The sequence below is a fragment of the Gossypium hirsutum genome, chromosome A08 (genome assembly GCF_007990345.1).
Source record: "Gossypium hirsutum isolate 1008001.06 chromosome A08, Gossypium_hirsutum_v2.1, whole genome shotgun sequence".
Classification (NCBI taxonomy): domain Eukaryota; kingdom Viridiplantae; phylum Streptophyta; class Magnoliopsida; order Malvales; family Malvaceae; genus Gossypium; species Gossypium hirsutum.
Genome location: NC_053431.1, coordinates 81,829,551 through 81,856,508, shown reverse-complemented (window position 1 = coordinate 81,856,508; position 26,958 = coordinate 81,829,551). Strand labels below are relative to the sequence as shown.

At 36.1% G+C, this 26,958-nt stretch overlaps 1 pseudogene; it reads left to right on the top strand.

Annotated features, from left to right (window-relative positions):
- The first annotated feature begins 13,581 nt into the window (after positions 1–13,581).
- LOC107948151 (cytochrome P450 78A3-like) lies at positions 13,582–15,684 on the top strand (annotated as a pseudogene).
- The last annotated feature ends 11,274 nt before the right edge of the window (positions 15,685–26,958 follow it).

Sequence of the window (26,958 nt, the reverse complement as noted above, 5' to 3'; positions counted from 1 at the left end):
CACATAAAGGAAATGGTGTAAGAAAACTAATTTCATATTATGAGATATTTTAATTTTTGTGAGATAGGGTCAAAGTGATTTTGTGCTCCCATGTCTTAAATTTGAAAAATCACTAAAAATTTTACAAGAATAATTATGGGTCAGAACTGAATTACTAAGTTCTTAATGAATCTATTTTCAAGAGAAACAAACTGGAACATCATCCAAATCCCATACGATGAGATAATTATTTTTCAGTGAAGAAGGGTTGAAACTGTCAAATAACAGTACATGGGAGATTTTAAAGAATAAACTATACTTATTGGCTAGACCAACAATTCTAAAACTTTTATGGTAAGAAAATATTTGAGTCTAGTTTTAGGGAAAATTATAGGATCTTAATTTGGAGTTCCATGGCTCAAGTTATTAATAATTTAGTGACTATGACTTGAGTAGATAGTTTGACTGGAATATGAGCAAATAGTGGAATTATGTGCAACTTCAATTGTGTTACCATGAGAATATTTTGCAAGAATTTGGCAAACTCACATTAATAAATTGCTTATTATTATTTTCATACAGACTTACTAAGCTATAAAGCTTACCCTGTAACACCCCGTACCCAAGACCGTTGCCGGAGTCGAACACGAGGTGTTAACAGACTTATTCCATTTATTAACACAGTTCATTTTAAAATTCCAGACAAGCTGGTTAACTGCATCACAGTCACTTTAAAAATCATATCTCCAGTTCCAAAACTCGAAAACTCATTCTGTAAATTTTCCCTGAAACTAGACTCATATATCCATCCACAAATATTTTTCTAGAATTTTTGGTCGGGCCAATTAATACAGTTTATTAGTTAAAATCTCCCCTGTTACAGGGTTTGACCATTCTGACCTTCGCACATTACGACTTGGATATCTCCCTGTACAGGGCTTAAATCCTTATTTCGTTTGTTTCTAAAGAAACTAGACTCAAAAAGGAATCTATAAATATATGTAATGACTTCTAATTATCTCTGGTTAATTTATAATGAATTTCAAAAGTCGGAACAGGGGATCCAGTAATCGCTCTGGCCCTGTTTCACGAAAACTTAAACATCTCATAAAATACGGCTCATATGATTGTTTCGTTACGTTCATATGAAAATAGACTCATCAAGGTTCGATTAAATAATTTTTTCAATATTTAATTCCATTCCTACTATTTTTAGTGATTTTTCAAATTCACATCACTGCTGCTGTAGGCATCTGTTTTTAAGGTAGACTTTACCTATTTCATAATTTCCATGATTCAACTAGCCCTTTAACATACATAGCACGAAAATATGATCGTGATTAACCATTCCAATGGCTAATCATTGTCAAGCATTTCCACACCTCTCAATAACCATATATATACAAAATGATTATAATGCTATGCTCAAAATATTTAAGTCATTTTCGCATGGCTATCCAAATATATACAATACCAAAGTACTTGACTAACAACAAAAGGACAGCCCTATACATGCCATTATCAGAGTTCAACTAAAAGAGTACCAAAAGGGCTTTGATAGTGTGGGCGACTTCGACTTTGACACTCCCGAGTCCGATAGCTGACAAACCAAAATCTATAAAATAGAGAATCAAAGAAACGGAATAAGCATTTAATGCTTAGTAAGTTTTGAGCAATGAAATTAGGCACAACTGAAGTATAGCATTCATATGACTAAACGGATAATTTCATATACACATATTCTCAAAATCATACCTACTTCACATTTCCAACCCTTATATTCATACATAAGGGATAAACTTAACCAAAGGCCGGAAGCTTATTAATCGACTGAGCGTATACTATTTAAAAGGAATCAACTATTCCAATGCATATACGAAACATACCTTATCGTTGGGATTTTACGAGCGTATTAATTGAAATTATTATAGCAAGATCGCTCATTCCCAAACCAAGCACCTTCGGGATTTAGCCAGATATAGCTACTCGCTCAACTGCCTTCGGGACTTAGCCCGGATATAGTAACTCGCACAAATGCCTTCGGGACTTAGCCTGGATATAGTAACTCGCAAAAATGCCTTCGGAACTTAGCCCGGATATAGTAACTCGCACAAATGCCTTCGGGACAGCCCGGATATAGTAACTCAAACAAATGCCTTCAGGACTTAGCCCGGTTATCATCCGAATATTCATGCACGTATATCAATAAATCATATCACATCTATATTTCATTTTCGTAACTAGAACTCAAACACAAGACACTTATCAATCATTCCCATTTTTGGCTCAATAGCCACATACAAAGAGCATAAATTGATTTGCTTTATGACATGATCTCTATGCACATTCGACTACCCGTCATAGGTATAACTAATTATCTCGACATATAATTCAAGTAAAATCATTATATCACTGTTTATTTGTTATGCTTATACGTCATAACTTAATCAAATCATAAACTAAGTTCCATTACTCAAAGACTTAGCTCGGATGTTGTCGAACGATTTTGACGGCTATTCGATCACTTTTTCCTTCCCCTTATCCAACTTTGATCCTCTAGGCTCTTGAGCTAAATCAAACAATTTACTTCCCAAATCAAACATAGTCATACGACATCCATATACATTTTATACTAGCCGAAATGTACCACCAAGATATACTTTACTCAAATAATTTACTTTGGCCGAACATGTATAATGTTTTGTAGCTTAATAAATTTAACATACACCATGTATTTATAATATTTTTGGCAGCCAACTATCCATAGTCATGCACACACAATCAAAAATAAATACCCAAAATTTTCATATCCTTATGCCCTAAGTCGAATATACTTGTCATGTTCACCTACATTTTCTTTTTTTTCAAGTACAACATTCTCATATTCGGCATTAGTATCAAGCATAATAGCCAATTCTTCCCACTTTGAATCTATGCATCCATTTAATCATAGTTTGTTCAAGCACTCATACAACAAGACACATCCATATGACTAAAAATTCTAAGTTTAAACACAATACAACATTTTAGCACCATGGCCGAATACTTCATGAAGTTGTTAAGACCCATCCTTTTCAAATTCTCACACACACTCACATTCAATCCTTTTTATTAAGCACTCAAATTCAATCATCTTCATGCCTCATCACCATAACATCAAACACCAACCAAGAAGACAAAACCCATGGCCGAGTATCATCTCCATCACATAGCAAAGATTTAAACCATGGGCTAGGTAGAACTCAAGCTAACAACTAAAAATATGCATGAAACTCATGGAACAACATCAAACATACCTTAGCCTAGTTACAAGCATGGCCGAACCTCTTCAACCTTTCTTCCTTTCTTTCCTTTGATTTTTCGGTCAAGAAGAACAAAATGAGAACCTTTTTTCTTTTTTTTTTTCATCACCCCCCAATTTCCATTATTTTATTACTAACCCTTTTTATTTTATTATTTCTAACATAAAGCATTATCACAACATGTTTATAATAGGTTTTAACCCATAGCATGGCCGGCCACTAGTTCAAATTTTGGGTAATTTGACATGCAAACCCATCATCTTTATAACATGCATTAATAGGCCACTTACATTTGCCTAGCACATTTCTAAATTTTCTGACATAAGTCCTATTAACTAAATTCACATGCAATCGACTAAATCGAAGCTTAAAACTTTCACACATTCATATTCACATATTCTAGACAATAAATATCACATTCAAGTACTTCGGTGACTCGGTTTAGCGGTCCCGAAACCACTTCCCAACTAGGGTCAATTTAGGGCTGTCACAACTCTCCCCCACTTTAAGAAATTTTCGCCCCCGAAAATCTTACCGGTAAATAGGTTTGGGTATCGTTCTTTCATAGAGTTCTCAGGTTCCCAAGTAGCTTCTTCCATCCCGTGTTTGAGCCATAACACTTTTACTAAAGGAACCTTTTTGTTTCGTAACTCTTTCACTTCACGAGCTAGGATACGAATCGGTTCTTCTTCTTAACTCATATCCGATTGAATTTCATCCTCTGATGGTTAATTATGTGAGATGGATCAGATCTATAACGTCGAAGCATCGAAACATGAAAGACGTCGTGAATCTTTTCAAGTTCAGGGGGTAAAATCAATCTATACGCAACTAGACCGACTCGTTCGGATATTTCATATGGCCCGATGAACCTCGGACTCAATTTGCCCTTACGCCCAAATCTGAGTATCTTTTTCCAAGGCGAAACTTTAAGAAACACTTTATCTCCCACCTGATACTCAATGTCTTTTCGTTTCAAATCCGCGTACGACTTCTGACGATCCGATGCTACCTTCAAACTTTCACGAATTATTTTTACTTTCCGCTCAGCATCTTTAATCAAATCAACTCCGAAAATTTTACTTTCACCGAGCTCGGTCCAAAACAATGGTGTACGGCATTTACGACCGTACAAAGCCTCGTAAGGTGCCATCTTAATACTTGATTGAAAAATATTGTTGTAAGCGAATTCAATCAAAGACAGATACCGTTCCTATGAACCACTAAACTCAAGGATGCAACATCTCAACATATCCTCGAGTATCTGAATTATCTGCTTGGATTGACCATCGGTTTGGGGATGAAAAGCGGTTCTAAAATGCAACTTGGTACCTAAAGCTTCTTGCAATTTCTTCCAAAATCGCGAGGTGAATCTCGGATCTCTATCCGACACAATAGAAATGGGTACCCCGTGTAATCTCACAATCTGAGAAAAATACAATTCAGCTAGTTTATCCAATGAATAATCCGTACGTACGGGAATAAAATGAGCTGACTTAGTCAGTCTATCAACAACAACCCAAATCGCATCTTTCTTACTCGCCGACAATGGTAACCCAGATACAAAATCCATCGTGATTCGTTCCCATTTCCATTCAGGTATCATGATCGGCTGAAGTAAACCTGTAGGCACTTGATGTTCTGCTTTCACTTGTTGGCATATTAAACACTTCGAAACAAAATCGGAAATGTCTCGTTTCATACCCTGCCACCAAAACTGACGTCTCAGATCGTTGTACATTTTCGTACTCCCCGGGTGAATTGACATTCGGCTACAATGAGCTTCGTTCAGAATCATCGAAATTAAGTTCTGAATTTCTTGGAACACACAAACGACTTCTGAATCTCAAACAATCGTCATCATCAATTTGAAACTCTGATTCCATATTCGAAACACATTCAGCCTTTTTTGCAACTAATTCATCATCGACTTTCTGAGCTTCACGAATTTGATGAATCAACAATGGTCTAGCCTTTAATTTCGCTACTAACACATTATCGGATAGAACAGACAAGTGTACATTCATCGCTCATAAAGCAAACAGTGATTTACGACTCAAAGCATCCGCAACTCGAGCCAAGTGTACATTAGCCTTTCTTGGGTGATAGTCAATGACAAGCTCATAATCTTTTAACAACTTGAGCCAAATTCTTTGTCGCAGATTCAAGTCCCTTTGAGTCATCAAATATTTGAGACTTTTGTGATCCAAAAATACATGGCACTTCTCACCAAATAAGTAATGTCGTCATATTTTCAAAGAGAATACGATGGCGGCTAATTCGAGATCATGGGTTGGATAATTTTTCTCATGTGGCTTCAATTGTCTCGACGCATAAGCTACAACTCGACCTTCTTGCATCAATACACAACCCAACCCAAGTAAGGATGCATCACTGTAAATGACGAACTCTTTGCCTGATTCGGGCTGCACTAGTACTAGAGCTTCCGTCAAATGAGTTTTCAATTGATTGAAACTTTTCTGACACTTTTCTGTCCATTCAAACTTAACATCTTTCTGAAGTAGTTTCGTCATTGGTGTGGCTATCATCGAAAAACCTTTTACAAACCGTCTGTAGTAACCGGTAAGTCCCAAAAAGCTCCAAACTTCAGTAATATTTCTCGGAGGCTTCCAGTTAAGTATGGCTAAAATTTTGCTCGGATCAACTCGAATACCCGATGCAGATACCACATGTCCCAAGAAGCTAACCTCTCTTAACCAGAACTCACACTTACTGAACTTAGCATACAACTGCTTATCCCGTAAAATTTGCAACACTAATCCCAGGTGTTCAGCATGATCGGTTTCATTTCTCGAATAGACCAAAATATCATCGATAAACACAACTACAAACCGATCTAAATACGGTCTGAAGATCCAATTCATCAGATCCATAAATACCGCGGGGGCATTAGTGAGCCCAAACGGCATCACTAAGAATTCGTAGTGACCGTATCTCGTTCTGAAAGCAGTTTTGGGTATATCCGAATCTTGAATTCGCAACTGATAATAACCCGATCTCAAATCTATCTTTGAAAACACCGAGGCTCCTTTTAGTTGATCAAACAAATCGTCAATGCGCGGTATCGGATATTTATTCTTTATTGTCACCTTATTCAGGTGACGATAGTCGATGCACAACCTCATGGTTCCGTCCTTCTTTTTCACAAACAATGCTGGTGCACCCTAAGATGAGAAACTTGGTCGAGCGAAACCTCTATCCATCAACTCTTGCAACTGAGCTTTCAATTCCTTTAATTCTGTTGGTGCCATACGATACGGAGCTATCGAAATCGGTGTAGTCCCAGGTACAAGCTTGATGCCAAACTCTACCTCCCGAACAGGTGGTAAACCCGGTAATTCTTCGGGAAAAACATCCAGATATTCACAAACCACCGACACAGATTCAGGCTTCTTTTCTAACTCTTTGTCATCAAGTACATACGCAAGGTATGCTTCACACCCCTTTCTTACATATTTCTGAGCCAACATCGATGATATTACAGCTGGCAACCTATTTAAGTCAGTAGACTCAACTCGGATTATCTCGTTATTTACACACCTCAAATCGATGGTTTTTCTTTTGCAATTTACAATTGCATCATGTACGGTCAACCAATCCATACCGAGGATAACATCAAATTCATCAAACGGTAAAAGAATCAAATCGGCCGGAAAACAGGAACTTTGGATTACTAGGGGACATTTCTTACACACTTTGTCGACAAGTACGTAACGACCCAAGGGATTTGACACCCGAATTAAAAACTCAGTAGACTCAACAGGTAAAGTCTTACTAGATGCTAAGGTTTCACATATATAAGAATGAGTAGAACCAGGGTCAATCAAAGCAATCACATTAGTATCAAAGAGAGTAAAAGTACCGGTAATAACATCTGGCGAGGAAGCATCCTTGCGTACGCGTATAGCATAAGCTCTAGCAGGAGCACGAACCTTAGATCTGGTTGTAGCATCTCTAGATCCTCTCTGACCGCCACTAGTATTGCCCGTATTCCTAGATGGTCTACCCTGAGCAGTGGTAGCACCCGGTTTCCCACTCTGATTTACATTCTGTTCAGACAATCTCGGGCAATCTTTAATAAAGTGGTCAACTGATCCGCACTTGTAACAGGAGCGGTCATGGAATCTACAACTCCCCGAATGCCATTTACCACAATACTGGCACTCCGTTCTGTCTCGACGATCATTTCCAACACTGGCGACCGAAGTGACTCATGTACTCACAGGGGGTCGATCACGATCTCGTCTAGAAAAGCCCGAAGTGTCTCTAGACTGGCCTAAGTCATCTCTAAATTTCTTCGATGACTGTTGAATGGGCTTTCCCAAAGATCTCTTATGAAACTCCTTTGCTCCCATATCAGCTTTTCTTTTCTCCTTACTGAGCTCTTCGGCTTTGCAAGCTCGTTCGACAAGTACCACAAATTCTCGGATTTCTAAAATGCCAACATACAGCTTTATATCATCGTTCAGTCCATCCTCGAAACGTTTACACATCACAGCTTCTGAAGAAATGCATTCTCGAGCGTACCGGCTAAGCCTTACAAACTTTCGTTCATAATCAGTAACCGACATGGAATCTTGTTTAAGTTCAAGAAATTCCTTCCGTTTTTGATCAATGAATCTTTGACTGATATACTTTTTCCGAAACTCAGTTTGGAAAAACTTCAAAGTTACTTGCTCTCTGGGCATAACAGAAATCAACGTATTCCACCAATAGTAGGCAGAATCACGTAGCAAGGAGATAGTACACTTTAGGCATTCATCGGGTGTACAAGATAGTTCATCAAGTACCCGAATAGTGTTGTCCAACCAAAATTCAACTTGCTCTGCCCTGTTTCACGAAAAAACATCTCATAAAATACGGCTCATATTATCATTTCGTTACTTTCATATGAAAATAGACTCATCAAGGTTCGATTAAATAATTTTTTCAATATTTAATTCCATTCCTACTATTTTTAGTGATTTTTCAAATTCACATCACTGCTGCTGTCGGCATCTGTTTTTAAGGTAGACTTTACCTATTTCATAATTTCCATGATTCAACTAGCCCTTTAACATACATAGCACGAAAATATGATCGTGATTAACCATTCCAATGGCTAATCATTGTCAAGCATTTCCACACCTCTCAATAACCATATATATACAAAATGATTATAATGCTATGCTCAAAATATTTAAGCCATTTTCGCATGGCTATCCAAATATATACAATACCAAAGTACTTGACTAACAACAAAAGGGCAGCCCTATACATGCCATTATCAGAGTTCAACTAAAAGAGTACCAAAAGGGCTTTGATAGTGTGGGCGACTTCGACTTTGACACTCCCGAGTCCGATAGCTGACAAACCAAAATCTATAAAACAGAGAATCAAAGAAACGGAATAAGCATTTAATGCTTAGTAAGTTTTGAGCAATGAAATTAGGCACAACTGAAGTATAGCATTCATATGACTAAACGGATAATTTCATATACACATTCTCAAAATCATACCTACTTCACATTTCCAACCCTTATATTCATACATAAGGGATCAACTTAACCAAAGGCCGGAAGCTTATTAATCGACTGAGCGAATACTATTTAAAAGGAATTAACTATTCAATGCATATACGAAACATACCTCATCGTTGGGATTTTACGAGCGTATTAATTGAAATTATTATAGCAAGATCGCTCATTTCCAAACCAAGTACCTTCGGGATTTAGCTGGATATAGCTACTCGCTCAATTGCCTTCGGGACTTAGCCCGGATATAGTAACTCGCACAAATGCCTTCGGGACTTAGCCCGGATATAGTAACTCGCACAAATGCCTTCGGGACTTAGCTCGGTTTTCATCCGAATATTCATGCACGTATATCAATAAATCATATCACATCTATATTTCATTTTCATCACTAGAACTCAAACACAAGACACTTATCAATCATTCCCATTTTCGGCTCAATAGCCACATACAAAGAGCATAAATTGATTTGCTTTATGACATGATCTCTATGCACATTCGACTACCTGTCATAGGTATAACTAATTATCTCGACATATAATTCAAGTAAAATCATTATATCACTGTTTATTTGTTATGCTTATACGTCATAACTTAATCAAATCATAAACTAAGTTCCATTACTCAAAGACTTACCTCGGATGTTGTCGAACGATTTCGACGGCTATTCGATCACTTTTTCCTTCCCCTTATCCAACTTTGATCCTCTAGGCTCTTGAGCTAAATCAAACAATTTACTTCCCAAATCAAACATAGTCATACGACATCCATATACATTTTATACTAGCCGAAATGTACCACCAAGATATACTTTACTCAAATAATTTACTTTGGCCGAACATGTATAATGTTTTGTAGCTTAATAAATTTAACATACACCATGTATTTATAATATTTTTGGCAGCCAACTATCCATAGTCATGCACACACAATCAAAAATAAATACCCAAAATTTTCATATCCTTATGCCCTAAGCCGAATATACTTGTCATGTTCACCTACATTTTCTTTTTTTTTCAAGTACAACATTCTCATATTCGGCATTAGTATCAAGCATAATAGCCAATTCTTCCCACTTTGAATCTATGCATCCATTTAATCATAGTTTGTTCAAGCACTCATACAACAAGACACATCCATATGACTAAAAATTCTAAGTTTAAACGCAATACAACATTTTAGCACCATGGCCGAATACTTCATGAAGTTGTTAAGACCCATCCTTTTCAAATTCTCACACACACTCACATTCAATCCTTTTTATTAAGCACTCAAATTCAATCATCTTCATGCCTCATCACCATAACATCAAACACCAACCAAGAAGACAACACCCATGGCCGAGTATCATCTCCATCACATAGCAAAGATTTAAACCATGGGCTAGGTAGAACTCAAGCTAACAACTAAAAATATGCATGAATCTCATGGAACAACATCAAACATACCTTAGCCTAGTTACAAGCATGGCCGAACCTCTTCAACCTTTCTTCCTTTCTTTCCTTTGATTTTTCGGTCAAGAAGAACAAAATGAGAACCTTTTTTCTTTTTTTTTCATCACCCCCCAATTTCCATTATTTTATTACTAACCCTTTTTATTTTATTATTTCTAACATAAAGCATTAGCACAACATGTTTATAATAGGTTTTAACCCATAGCATGGCCGGCCACTAGTTCAAATTTTGGGTAATTTGACATGCAAACCCATCATCTTTATATCATGCATTAATAGGCCACTTACATTTGCCTAGCACATTTCTAAATTTTCTGACATAAGTCCTATTAACTAAATTCACATGCAATCAACTAAATCGAAGCTTAAAACTTTCACACATTCATATTCACATATTCTAGACAATAAATATCACATTCAAATACTTCGGTGACTCGATTTAGCGGTCCCGAAACCACTTCCCGACTAGGGTCAATTTAGGGCTGTCACATACCCCCTCCTTTCTATTTATTTAGTGTTGTCAAGTTAGCTCGGGGTTGGAGATCATTGGAGGCAGCATCACACTATCAAATTATCAAGTTGGGGTATTAATAAACCTTAAGTGTTTTGAAGTGAGTGACATGTATAGAGACTTAGTAATTTATGATATGTGTATCATGATTTGGCCAATTGAGTTGGCTTATAATGATTCATTTGTAATGAGCCATGAGATATGACTCATATCTGATCATTGGGTTTTAAACCTAATTGATTTTGCATGGCTGATCTAATGTCTTAATGATGTGCATGTTGTGATGGCTTGGTATCGATGAATGTATGATATGGTATGCATATTTGATGGATGAATTTTGATCAATAGATGTGACCATATTCTTAGTATAAAAGTGTAAATTTAGAGTAAGTTAATGATGTTAATGAAGAATAGAATTGGTGTGGAATGCCTTATGGAAACATGTTAATGTGAGTGTGTGATATGTGGCATTAAGGATATGTATTAGACATAACTATGAATGCTAGATGACTATGTTGAGAATATCAGCATGAAGACAACCATAGTATAAGGGTATAAGTGGTAGTGAAGATGACAAGGCCAAATGAATATGATTTGGTATGTCAAGACTTGATATAAAATGAGTATGAGAAACACAAGTATAATACATGCAAATGTTATGTTTGTGACTTAATTGAGGATGTTTAATCATTAAATGGATGCCATGTTATATATCCTTGATGTTGTATAAATGTGTGAGGGATTATGGTTGACCAAGGCTTGGAAAATAGCCTAAGTGTTAGCCACACGGACGTGTGACTCTCTAGACATGGAAAATTTCTCTAAGTGTTGTAAAATTTTTAGAAGTTCTTGGTTTAGTCCCGAACCACCCCCGATGTGTGTTGTGGGCCTCGTAGACCCGTATAAGGGACGATATGCATGTGTTTGAATGTTTTTGAATTGGTTGAAATTTTATGGCTCGGTTTTACATGTATATGTATGTTTAAGCCCGATAATGCCTCATATCCTATCCCGGCGTCGGACACGGGTAAGGGATGTTATAATAAGGATCCAAGATTCTCAACCACAACGTGAAGATAAGCATGAACATCAAGATAAAGATGAAGATTTTGATCCAGATGCACAGTATGATGCTCTCCGCCTAGAAATCTATCAGAAAAAACAAGAAAAGCAGGACCATATCATTGATCTTAATCTCACATCAAATGAATACACTGACTATGATTAAAGAATGGAATCTCACTTTTACTATTTGCCTTCAATAAAGATGTTTTGTACTGTTTGCTTTATGTAAAATATCTATACCATAAGTTTGTCTGTTTGTAAGCCTCTCCATCTGTATAAGAAGAGTTATATCCTCTTGTAAAAACAGATCAAGTTAGATCAATAAAATATCAGAGTGCTTTCTATCTATGGCTTTCTAAATTCCCTGCTTTCTCTCTAGATTTCCTTTTAAGATAAGATTGAGCTTATGAGTTAACTATGAGTTCAAATAGAGTATGCTCTGTGCTTGCCATATACATGGATCCTGCACATAATAAATATTAAACTCTGATCAAAGGTATCAATAATGCTGAGGATTAAGGAAGTTTCTTGATTTAAGGGTTTATAGCTAAAAGGCAGTGCTTGTTTTAATGTCCAAAAAGAAAAGTGGTCTGTGTTTTTGGCATAGCATACCTGCTACAATTCTTAAGTCTTGAATCCCGTCCTACAATTTTGATTTCCAGAAATATTTCATAAGTGCTTGGTTTAGTCCGTTCTGGAAATTTTGGGAAGGTGATACGCACACCTTCAGCTGGAAGAGTATTTTTCTGACGAATCGAGGGAAATAACTCCACTATGTTTGGTCGTGGGGATGATGCTGAAAGCAAATCCTACCTGATGAGACAATTAAATTGCATGAGGAGAGAATTAAAGGGATATCATAATTCTTTTTTTTTTTAAGGTGGTCTCACTTGAGTTAATCATTATGAATGGGTTTGAATGAGTGATGTGTTTATCTGTGGTTAATATAAAAATAATGGTGACGGTGATATTAACTACTATAACGATATTGTAGCGTGAGGCAAAAACTAAATTAAACGCACCCCTAAACCCATCCAAACTCACCCTATATATAATTTCCTTAAAAATGCTTGTTCATTTTGCTAATTTTAATCAAATACTAATTAACATTCACCAATGCCGCTGCTAGTTTGTTTTAATGATTCTTGTTCTTTTAATTTTCTTTTTCGAAAAACTTAAAAGAGTTACTTTCATGAATTTTTTTTGTAACCATGTAAAAGTTTTGTGCCCATGAGATTATAAAAAAGAAATAAAAAGAAGAGAAAGATACTACATCGACATGATTGGGTATGAAAAAGAATGATATTTGATTAATGTGGCCTGGAAGTGGAGGGCTCGCTCAGGACCACCACATACACCGCCGATGCCTAAATTCTGAGAGCGATGCCAAATTCATTAACATAGCGAATCGGAATGGCTGCCTTTGTCAATTATTACCAGTAATATGCTGCTACTAGCCTTTGATATTAGTGGTTTGATAGCTGTGGATCGAAAAAGATAGAATGGTAGCAGCTAGGGGCTTACGTGTTCCAAGAAAATGAACCCCACGAGCAGAAACGAGCGTGGGGAATGCAAGGGGCTCCATGCTCATGAAGCCTCGTTTTCGGTTTTGCTAGTGGCGGCGCACACTGATATCGATTTTAACTTTTCGATTTTTTTTTTAATTCCGTTATAATGTTGATATATGCCGATCCGTGTGGCATATCTCATAATGCTTCTGTTTAACCGTTACTCTTGTAGTCCACAAAAAAAAAAAAAAATCTCTATATAAGCAACGCTCTCATTCCATAGTCTCAACCAGAAGAGGAAACAACCAAACAAACAAAATATCATCCGCCATTTTCCTGATCTCCATGGAAACTAACTCTGATTGCTTTTGGCTTTTGTTTATTGCTTCCAAATTCAAAACTTTCTCCTCTCAAAACTCAGTTTGGCTTCTTCTTTTACTTTGCATGGGTTGGCTGGGTATGACCCTCTGTTTCTGGTTGTACCCTGGAGGTCCTGCCTGGGGTAAGTATCATTGGCTGCGGAAGAGAGGTGCCGCGAAGCACAATATCATTCCAGGACCACGAGGTTTCCCAGTGCTGGGAAGCATGAACATCATGCTTAATCTGGCTCACCATAAAATTTCTGCAGCAGCTAAGTGTTTTGATGCTAAACGGCTCATGGCCTTTAGCTTGGGTGATACAAGGGTTATGGTTACATGCAACCCTGATGTAGCCAAAGAGATTCTTAACAGTTCCGTTTTTGCTGATCGTCCAGTGAAAGAGTCGGCATACAGTTTAATGTTCAACAGAGCCATTGGTTTCGCTCCTTATGGGTTTACTGGCGAGCCCTCAGAAGAATTGCTGCCACACATCTATTTTGTCCTAAACAAATCAGCTTCGCCGAGGCACAGAGGTCTGATATCGCCTCTCAAATGCGTTCTATAATAGCATGTCGTGGTGGAACCGGAGAAATCTCCGTACGGGATATACTCAAGAAAGCATCTCTTAACAACATGATGTGCTCGGTGTTTGGCAGCAAGTATCAACTTGGCTCGTCAAATACTGAAACTGAACAACTCAACCAGCTTGTCGAAGAAGGTTACGACCTATTAGGGAAGCTCAATTGGTCTGATCATCTCCCATGGCTTGCTGGTTTAGACCTTCAAAAAATCCGGCTTCGATGCACCCAACTTGTTCCCAAAGTGAACAAGTTTGTGAGTAGAATCATTCAACAACATAAACTGCAACCTGAGACAACAAACCATGATTTCGTGCACGTTTTACTTTCTCTCACTGGACCTCATAGACTCTCGGACAACGATATGATTGCCGTACTTTGGGTAGGCAACAAAGCAAGCAATTTTATTTTATTTTTTTATAGGCATGGTTTTTTGCTTTCTAGCTGTGATGGGAAAAGAATCGAGGATGGAATCTTGGATCAGTTTGATGATTAGATTACGATAATATGTACATTTTCTTAGCTTTTAAGTACAATTAATTGCTTTGTCCTAATTACGCAGGAGATGATATTTAGAGGAACGGACACTGTGGCGGTTTTAATAGAGTGGATTCTAGCGAGAATGGTGCTTCACCCGGAAATCCAGTCAAGAGTGCAGGCGGAGCTTGATGAAGTTGTGGGGAAATCACGAGCGTTGATGGAATCAGATATTGAATCGATGGTTTACCTGCAGGCAGTAGTGAAGGAGGTTCTGAGGATGCACCCACCTGGCCCACTTCTATCATGGGCCCGGTTGGCAATCACAGACGCTACTATTGATGGATATCACGTGCCTGCTGGGACCACAGCCATGGTTAACATGTGGGCCATTACCAGGGACCCAGAAATTTGGGTGGACCCACTCAAGTTCATGCCAGAGAGATTCGTGTCCAAGGATAATATTACTGATGTGGAATTCTCGGTGTTAGGGTCAGACCTTAGGCTGGCGCCATTCGGGTCAGGCCGTCGGACTTGCCCAGGTAAGACATTGGGTTTGGCCGCTGTTAACTTTTGGGTGGGATCCTTATTGCATGAATTCGAGTGGGTGCAATCGGATGCTAATCCAGTTGATCTCACCGAAAGGCTTAGGCTCTCCTGCGAAATGGCTAACCCTCTTAAGGTCAAAGTGCAGCCTAGGCACAGATGAAATGATAATCGCACAATTTATGATGGTTCAATCTGAGATTATATACTATCCTTATTTAGCAACCAGTTGTTAGATATATATGGTAAGATTTAAAATGTATATATCTTGATGTTTTCTGTAGAAATATCAATGCTTCCTGACCTACGTCCCTACTATATATATGGATAATACTATGTAATTTTATTTAACTGCAATAAGGTTTTGATCATCTCATTTTTCATTTCTTTTTTCAATTTCCAAAGGCAACAGTTAGGGAGTCTTTGGTATAGAAAGTTATAACTTTTCAAGGAATGTATTGGTTAGAATGTTATTCTAACATTTGGGATGAAAAAAAATTAATTTACTTTTATTAGAATGTTTTCTATTGAAGTTACTTAAAAATTGAATTTCTTAATAATTGGCCTAAAAGTTATTTTCTAAATTATCCTTTCAACTTATTCAATCTAAAAAAAAAAAGAGATGGAAAAACACAATTTGTGCTTGTTTTGTCTTTTTTTTAGTTGCTACAATTTCGATTCATTTTCTAAAGCTTAAAACTTAAAACTTAAAACACAATTGTTTTCTCATTTTCTAGTACATAAAACTTAAAACTTGTAGAATTATGTAATTGTGTGAAAACAAGCTATTCATAGAGAATATCTTATTGCTCCAGCAACAACATTAACATCACCTACTCTCAAATCTAAATTTTAAACTAATTCTTTGCCTAACTTTCTCATCAAGAACAACTTATGGCATACCACCTTAACAAAGCTTACATAAAAAATTCTGTGTTAAAAAAAAATCTAACCGCTATGAAAAAAATGTTACATCTAAATCAAATTACTAGTTTAAAAATTAGTAGTAAGATATTCAAGTCATATATATAATATATTAATATACTTGAATTTATACCTACAATGTAATGAGAAAAAAATTATAAATTGTAAATCTTTATAACCTTGACTTAACATGTAAGGTATTTTTAATGTTTTCATATAACGGATTAGATCAGAACGTGAGAGAATCATACTTTGTTAATAATAAAGATTATTGAAAATATTATTATTAAATATTTAATTTAAATAATTATTAATGATAAAAATTATTTAAAATATTAAAATACATTAATATTATTTTTATTTGATAAGGATAATTTTGTTAAGTAACCTTACATTCTTAGGACAATGTTGAGTATATATCAAACAAGTTGGCTTTCTCAAGATTTTAATCAATATTTTCTAGTGTATATCAAACATTGGAAAATAACTTTCTTAACAATGACATTCTCATCAACCACATTCCAAGTTAACTTTATGAACGAAATATTGACAACAAATATATATATATAAAGAGAGAGAGAGAGATCCATTTGCATCAGTGTATAACTTAAGTGATTTTACACCCTTCCAAAACTTTTTATATGATTAATATTTTATCTCATATTTTATTCTTCATTTATGTAGATCATGCATGTCAAGTTTGGCATAAATTAAAAAGTTCTAACTATTTCAGTATGTAAAAAAATTGTAACCGTTAAACATATATTAACATAAACAACTATAAAACCCCAATTCGGCCGTCTGACCAATGAACGATGGTGTTACCAGAAAAGCACAAAACATTTTGTAATGAAAAAAACTTTAGTTTTAGTAGTTAAGGCAATCAATATGATTTTAATAAAAATAATTTTAAAATGACGTTTAGCGAAATAGTAGTTTTAAAACAAGACTAGAAGAAAATAAAAATATATGTTCCAAATGTCATACAATGCATTAAAAGAATTAAGACACAAATTAAGGGAAAACAAGAGTAAGCCTTAATTTGTATAACATAAAGGTTAATAAAATGACAAAGTGCCATCATTCATTATATACAAATGAGTATATAGAAGAAATTCAAACCCGCATTTACATAATTCCATTTCAAGAGACTTAGACCACATGCCACCTCAATTTGATATACATGTTACAACAAAACAATGGATGGCTCATAAAAGAATCCGTTAGCAGGCTGAGTCCCTTCAAAAGTCCACTTTCTATACAAATCCTAAAATGGTAAGCGAAACTAGGTAAGTTCATAACGAACTTTGTGAGTTCCAATGATAAATAATATACTTTCGAACAAGGTTCTCAAGAAGTAAAATTAAGCCAGGCTTTTACAACACTTAGTAATACCAATAATTACCATAGATATCCAATAGAGTTGCGTACGATATGTTGGCGGATTCATAACACCAAACAATTAGGGTTCATTGGCGGATACTATCTGTTGCAAAATGCAATCACCATTAATTAATTTTCATGCAAATATTAGCCATGCCTGATCACAAAACACAAACAATTTCACACCACAATCAAGGTTAGTTCACATGCGGATACTTTTCACTATTAACCACTAATCACGCGGATACCCATTCATCTAAACACTGTTCACATGCATCAACTTTACATAACACTTGTATGCTTTGCATGGACTATTCATGGACCCCTTTCTTTGTAACACCCTTCACTTGTCTTTGACATTGAATTACGGTTACGGGATGATACCACACACAACATAACAAAATCATGCTATACCAATTCAAATTTCTCTAAACAAACTTTAATCATCAATCATATAGTAATAACATGTTATTCATACATTATCGAGGCTTAATCGAGCTTATGGAAGCTCTAAAACAATTCAGAACAAAACAATAACTAATTTGAAACATTTTAGAAAAGTATGGTAAAAATGTAAAACATAGGTCACATGGCCGTGTGGAGCTAAACCACATAGTTGTGTCCCCAAATCGTGTACCAGATTGATGCCATGTATTCAAGGTCACACGGCCGTGTCGCTAGGTTGTGTAACTAACTGTGGCCGTGTGAACTAATTGTCACCTAAACTATACAGACTACATGGCTATGGCAAATACCCGTGTAAGGCACTTGACTGTGTGTCAAACCATGTTATAGACCGTGTGTACTTATAAGTTTCTTTTCAAATAAGTTACAAAACTTTAAGTTCTTTTACTCTACAAGCAACCATTAAGTCATTCTTCAACCTATTCAAATCAAATAAAATATGCCACAAATTACATAACCTAACCATTCATACTAGAATATATATATATGTATATATAAACACCAATGTGCATTTTACCAAGTGTATTCCAAACCATACCTTTCTATCAACCTAAAACATACCTATCTTTTACCAAAGTTGATCGTATATGTATATCTCAAACATAGAGTTACTTATATACATATTCAAAGCTTACTATATCAATGAAAAAACTTAAACCAATAAATGCATATATCACAATTATCAACTAACACGTATACCATACATTTTATTCAAGATATACCATTTCCCAACTATGTCATGAACCAAGATTAAGCAAACCATCACCACACATGCATTCATCACATACTATATAAGCATACCATAAAAATATTTAAATTCAACATTATAAAAGGAAAATTACAACTTCAACTTATAGCTTCAAACCAACAACCCAAAGATCACCTATATACATGCCACAAAACATAATAAACGAGTCAAAATCTACCAAGACTGAAGCTTGATGGTGTGAGCCTTGAAAATTGACCCGATTGCCTAGTTCTGCAAAACACCAACTACAGAAAATAGGAAATGAAACAGAGTAAGCTTATATAGCTTAGTAAGTTCATAACTACTTACACAAAACTCTTACCTTAGTTTATAATTAAGTAAACAAATATAAATAATGTAATAAGATTTCCTGTCAAGACATTTAAAACAACAAGTTGAGCATTTCACGTATTAATCATATAATCTCTCAATCACTCAGTACGACATGCTTCTATATCATTCAAAAAGAAAGATCTAACATATAAATCATATTAACCAATTGATCACGAAATTTCATATTCACATTCATATACCATTTCTTTTAAACATATATCTTTATCACCATATATTACATTTACAAAATGAGTGTTTTATACATATAATTATAAACTTTATGGTAATTGTGATATCGTTTCAAAACAACCTTTAAACACATATTCATCATATATTCAATTTCAACAGCTAATATTTCAATAGTCATATAAACACATCATTTCCAAGCAATTCAAGAAGTCAATACATATGCTTTCTTTAACAGATATCCTGAAGAACTATAACAAAATAATTTGGATACTCGAGTAGCTATGTAACACCCCTTGCCCGTGTCCGAGACTGGGAATGGGCACGAGGCATTACCTGACTTAAACACATGCATACAATCCTTTCGATGTCATCAAGACTTGTTCAAATTTAAAAGTTTTTCGAACTTTGTCTAAACTCCTTAATATGGGCCTACGAGGCTACAAACATCAATTGGAAACCATTTGGGACCAACTCGGGTCCTTTAACCAACTTTAGAAAAATAACCCTTGAAACAGGGCACACACTCGTGTGGAAGGGCAACACGCACGTGTGGAACTTTTACATGGTTGTGTTGATGGCCCGTGTGGTTTACATGGCCTAAGCATCTAGGGACACGCCCGTGTAGATTATTTTTCAATTCAAACCTACAGGGGTTTTCACAAGGCCTAACACACGCTTGTGTCCATGGCCCGTGTCCTTCACACGGCCATGACACGCTCGTGTCTTAGCTCGTGTCTAAAAACCTTGACATTCTATTTCTGATGTCAGCATCTAATTAAGGGCACACGACCAAGGCACACACCCGTGGGTAGAGGACACGGCTGAGACACACGGCCATGTCTCTGCCCATGTGTTTATTACCATGCATACTGACTTGTAAAATTAACGTGTAGAGGACACACGGTTGAACAACACGCTAGTGGGGCTGACCGTGTGTCACACACGGCCTAGACACACGCCCGTGTATCTACCCGTGTGGATAATATAAGGTTATCTACCAAGCCCTTTACCACCCTGAAACACAATATAACAACATCCACCATACTAAGGATTAACATAACATGATTTCTCAATCCAGCAACCACATTTAAGGTCTCTACACATTTCACATATACTTAAGCAACCAAAAATTTTCTCATTCATGAAAGATCTTTTTTATTCATATAATAACTTTCAATATTAGCCATTTTTCCATGACCTTATACAAAATCAGTCAAATACTAAAACAAGCCAACACATTTGGCCCCAAAACAATGTAACACTAACACAAAATCAAAAGTTCCGATACATGCCATAATCAAGTAAAAGAACTAATTATAACAAATGCTTCGATTGATAGTGTGATTGATGCCTCCGATGTCCGTTGATCCACGAGCTAATTAAGCGGCACTATAAGAAAATAGAAAGGAAACACGGTAAGCATAAGCCTTAGTAAGTTGCATGAAAATAAACAACAATTACTTATCATAAAGCAATGTGCTCATAACCTTTCATAACTTATTCACGAATACCATAAATAGACGTAAGTACAACTTACTCATCACCATCCAATACAACTCATATTGCATACATTGAGTCGCTATCTCATACATTTCAATTAGGTACCTGTACCACTCATCACATGATCATAACTTTTGTCATTTCAATATAAATCATAAATATTTTGTTAAACCATTAGGAATAATACCGGATACTCAATAGCCCTAAAATGGGTTAAGATGCCGACGCCATGTCCCAGACACGGTCTTACACTGGCTCTCATGTAGCGGGGATGATGCCATGTCCCAAACAGGTCTTACACTAGCTCTCATCTATCGATGTCAATGCCATGTCCCAGACAGGTCTTACACTAACACACAACAAGCTGACGCCATGTCCTAGACAGGTTTTACACTAGCTTGTATATCGCGAGGCTGATGCATTTCCTAGACATGTCTTACACTAGCTCTCGTCTCAATGTCGATGCATGTTCTAGACATGTCTTACACTGGCTTAAATATCTCGAGGCCGAAGCATGTCCCAAACATGTCTTACACTGGCTCTCATGTTGTGGCTGATGCATGTCCCAAACATGTCTTACACTAGTACACAAATGATCCAAATGTCATGGCATGAATATCCGATGATTCCTAAGGCTCAACCAAGAGTTCTACTACCTCAATTCTCATCATGCTTAATCATTTCCACAATCAAATAATTTATGCTGTAACGATTTATTCATACATGATAACAATGTAGTTGTATTATTTACACACAACTTACCTTAGATTACAAAATGTAGGCGAGTAGTCAGTTTTAGTCTACTTGCTTGGCCTTCCCCCTATCTAGGTTCAGATTTTGTAATTCTTGATCTATAATGATAAAAATTCACAAATTTAATCATTTTATTGATCTAGGTATTCAACAACGTATAATTAGGCAAAATAATCATTTTACCCTTAGACTTTCACAAAATGACTATTTTACCCCTAGACTCGAAAATCGATTTTTATCACATTTTCTCATTAACCAAGCCTAGTCGAATAATTTTCATACTAGGAGAAGCCCACAATTCTCATTATTTCACACATTTATCACCTATTTTACAACTTACGCAAAATGGTCCTTAGTTAGGGTTTCCATGAAAACTACTTCACAAAAATTATTTATTTCACAACCATGATTCATTTTCTTCCATAAAATTTCAGAAAAAACATAAACACTCTCATGGTAAAACCCTAGAATTTCCACCATTTTGCAAAATAGTCCCCTTATTTGAAAGCTCATGCTACAAGGGTTCTAAAAGTAAAAAAATCATCAAGAAAGACCATCAAAATCACTTACTTGTGAAGGTTACAAGTTGCTGAAATTTCAAGCTTTCAAAAACCCATTTTTTGCTAAAACATTCAGTGGAGGAGAAGGAAAAAATGAAAAAGATGATGGCTAGACACTAGGGTAATATTTTATTATACATTAAGTCACCTACCCATTGACCATTTGAATTTGTTGTCCACTATGGCTGGCCGTGAGCTTCTAAAGGGTCTATTTGCCTTTTAAAGACCCCCAATTTTGGTTCTCTAGCTATTTGATTCCCTTAACTATCAAAATAGGACTTTTTCACTTTATGCGATTTAGTCATTTTTCACAATTTAGCTCACAAATGCTAAAATTACTTCACCAAATTTTTCATGCATCCATATAAAAATGCCAAAATACATAAAATAATATCAAAAATAATTTCTCTAACCTCGGGTTAGTGGTCTTGAAACCACTGTTCCGACTAGGCCCAAAATCGGGCTATTATAAGTTAGACCATAATAGAGAGGACTGTAGTGTTATTAGAGGCACTGTAGTGCAATAAGAGGCACCATAGTGCATTCCAACCCAATTGGCATACCAATTGTACCCTAATCATTTACTACATTCAACTAGGCATTTAAACAAGATTGCTTAACATTTAATAATCAGAGGCACTTTCACATTATCATTACATATGCTATAGCAATTCATGTTCATTAAAAAATCCATCTAATTCATATTTCACACACCAGTATTTAACATTTCTCAATTTAGTCCTTACTCACATTAGCAATTATATATAACATTTTCCATGTCAACTCACAATACCAATAAGAATATAAACATAATTTAACAGCTAACAATATTTATAACACCTTTTAATAAGCTATGAATTTACCTAACACAACCAACAAACCAATTTGTTCGTACGGATTATTCTAAAATTTTGCCTTTTTCCCCGATTTTCCTTTTATGATTCAATCCTTAATTATGTGAAAGGTCGAATGTCTAATAATGCCTGAAGCTTCTCCTTTACTTATCCATGGTGATTTTTTGGTGAAAAAGAAGAAATGAAAAGATGATACATTTGTTTTATATTTTATTACCTTTTAATTAATATTTTAACATTAAAAAAATTAACATGTAAATGGTTAATTAATAAGCACTAACCATTCATTACACTAAAAAAAGGGTTAATTTTCATTTAAACCCTTGAACAATCATTAATAATGTAACGCCCTAAATCTTTAATAATTGTTTTTGTATGGTTGTGTCACACAACTGTGTATCTGCTTCAGTGGCTAGGTGTTCTGGGAGTGTCTGAGAAGTCTTAGGTTCAAGCCTGGGCTTTTGCAAAAAGTTTTGTTTTTTAAGTAATAAACCCTTTCTGTTAGTTAGTAGGCTTTTAATTAATATGAGTGAAACATGACAAAAAAAGGCCTACTAGTCTAGTGGTAAGTGGCGTGTGGAGTGTGCCTTGGGGTCTGAGGTTCGAGGCTTGGCGATGCAAAAGGAGCATTTTATTTTGCTACAAGTGTTGTAGAAGTGTCCTAGGTTGACCGAAATTGAGGTGTTTGAATAGAGTTTGAATGGGTGTTGAGAAAATTATGGTGGAGAGATTCTAGGAGAGAGTTAAGAGAGGAAAAAGTGGAATTTGAGGTGTGATAAAGTTGTGCCAAAATTGAATAGTAGGTGCATAGGGATTTTTGGCTGAAGGAGTTGTTCTCTAAAACTTTCGGCATTGTCTACTCTTTTGGTTTCTTTCTCTCCATTTCGGGTTTTGCCAAATTTTGGTTCTTTTCATTTTCATTTCTGAAGTTGAGTAGTGCTATTTTGAGTACCTTTTGGGTGTAGTCACTTTCGATTTTACTCTCCTCTCAACCCTCTTGTCCACGGACTTTCTTTTCCTTCACACCTTTTCCCAAACGGTTCTTCTTCCCTTTGGGCGAATATCTATTGCCTTCATCTCTCTTAAACTCTTTCGGTTTTAACCTTGGGTGATTGATTCTTCTTTCTTCTTCCTTCCTCTCTCAAATTCAATTCAATCTTTGTTGGTCGAATACTTCTCTTTCATTTACCCTCTTTGTGCCGACTCTTTCTTCTGCTTCTTCTCTGTCAATCTTAGTGGTAGGTGTTGCTATTTAGATTTTTCTCACCCTTTTCCCTTTCTACTATATCTATAGTTCTCATCTAACACCTTCTTTTCCTACCGACAATTGCTAGGTGTGTAGTTGCGCTCGCTCTGCCTCTGTTATAGCGAGCAATCTTTTTGGGGATAGTGGACCGATCGCCCTCCTTCCCTAGTTTCGGTTTTACACCTTCGGTAAGTGGTTGTGCGCTTGGTTCAATTTATGTGGGTGTACTGTGTTAGTTAATAAGTTCGCTTGGAACGTAGGTAATCTATAAAGGAGTTCGTAATTGGTCTCGTGCATCAGTTTAAGGGTGTGATCTTCATTAGTTCGACAAAGGCAAGTATTAGTGAAATTTTTGCGATAAGTATTAAAAGGAGATGTTGACCCTATGGTCATTGATTAATGGAGTATTTTGATTGAATGTAGGCTTTGGGCTCGTGGGCTACTTGCACATCTTCGTCTAAGGTGTGTAATCACACTACCATAATCGTAAATTGGCAAAAGCCGGAATAGGTGACTGTCGACCCTATACGAGCATGCACTCGCTCATGTGGTAAACCGAACGCATAAACGATTGTAGAGGCCACCATGAGCATTTTCCTGGGCTTAGGCCGCTTTGGGCACGTTGGGCCAAAATAGGCCGTGTGGGCCCCACGGGCTTGTGTCCCCATACAGGTAAACCACACGGACAGGTGGAGGTTGTTGGGCTAGGCTATGTAGTTCACACAACCAAGGCCATTATTGGGCTTTGTGGGCCCACATGGGCCCGCATTATGGGCATTGGGCCCATTTTTTATTGTTTAACTGTTAAGGTTGCACGGGTCACTTGAGACGAATGTGGACCTACTGTTGGGTCGGTAAGTATACCTAGATCCCAATTGATGAAAGGAGTGTTATGCCTTTATGAGGTAAAATAACTGATATGCCCCTATGATTCGTATGATTGTAACCAAGCATGACATTTTGCATACATGTACGATATTATGACATGACGCATGGCATATTGCATGGGGATGGGTTTATTATGATTGGAGGAAGTGTACTGTACTGGCATCTCTGCTGCAAATACTATTTAGTACCGCAACCGGTGCTATATTCTGGAGTGTAGGGATGGGTGGGTCGATTTTATCCCCACATGGAGTGTAGGGCTAGACGGAGTGGAGTGTAGAGGTTGGTTGGGTAGGATCTTTGTTTGCATTCTGCACAGATACTGTTACTGAATTGGGCTAAGGCCTACACTGATATTGTTACTGAATGAGCTAAGGCCCTAACTGATACTGGACTGTTACTGGAACGGGCTTAGGCCCAGACTGTATTTGCCTATTATATGTTTGACTATCTGTTAGTTAAGGGATTATACACTGAATTTTCGTAAACTCACCCTACTATTTAACTGCGCAGGTAATCCCCAGTCTTAGGCCGATCGGTACTACAAGGGACTCAAAGGTGGCCACACAACTGCATGGACTTTTATTATAAATTTTTAATTGGTATTTCTAATTTGGGCATTTGGTTATGTAATAAGGCCTCCTTAACTTTTACTCTTAATTTGGGTTTTGAATATTATGATTTATATCTGTTAGTAGTAGGACACGGGTTCTCAAAAAGATAAATGGTTTTTTCAAAACACCACGTCTACGCAACATATTTCAAAAAGCTTCCACAATAAACAACGTTTAAAAAGGCAACTACAATTTAATATGATTAACATTTTGCTAAACAACTTGAGTTTTAAACATTGAACCAAACAACCTAAATACTAATTAAGATTACAAAGATGTTTAATATTGAATGGGGGTTTTTTTCCAACGAAATTTTAATTTTATGGAAAACACTTTAATGTGGCATCGCCAAATCCGACCGTAACATCTAGGCCAGGTTTGGGGTGTTATAAATAATACATTTTAGCTAATAAAAAACAATAACAATTAACTTTTACGGTTTTTACAATTTAGCCTTTTTTCCTTAATTAACCATCCAAACACTAAAATTTTTGGACCAAACTTCAATTCACCTATATAATAGCTTCGTAAATATGTAATAAAAATATTCACGAGTTTGGTATACAGAAATGAGGTCCTTATACCTCATTTTTCAAAATCACTTGACTCTCAGTATTCACCACTTATACCTTGACTAACTGACCAATTAATAAAAACTATTAAATCACGATTTCCTATTATACTATATTTAAATCATAACTATTAATTAAATATATCTATGAACTCTCTTATTAGAATTGTGGTCTCGAAACCATTATTTTCGACATCACTGAAAAATGAGCTGTTACATTTTTGCGTTAGCTTCTAATCCATATATCGCTTTAAAGAGCCACAATTTCGTATTCAGAGTATTGCTTTGTTGAACGAGTATTCCATATATCCAACTAAACTTCTGCAAATCTTCTTTATTATTTAAAACACTTATATGTTCCCCTGCAAGTCCAGGATATTCAACAATCTCGATTTGCATTTGCATGACCTCTTAAAGGTAAATATAATATCATATCATAATCTCTATACATTTTTCTCATCACATCTCAATAGTGTCCACGATTCCCCCCTTCTATCATTCTGGATATAGAGCTTGTGCACCAAAGAAAAATGTCTATATACAACCATTCATGTATATACTGTAATCATTTTAGTTTGTTAACACAGACATGCACAGTTGGTTTGAAAAAACTTACTTAC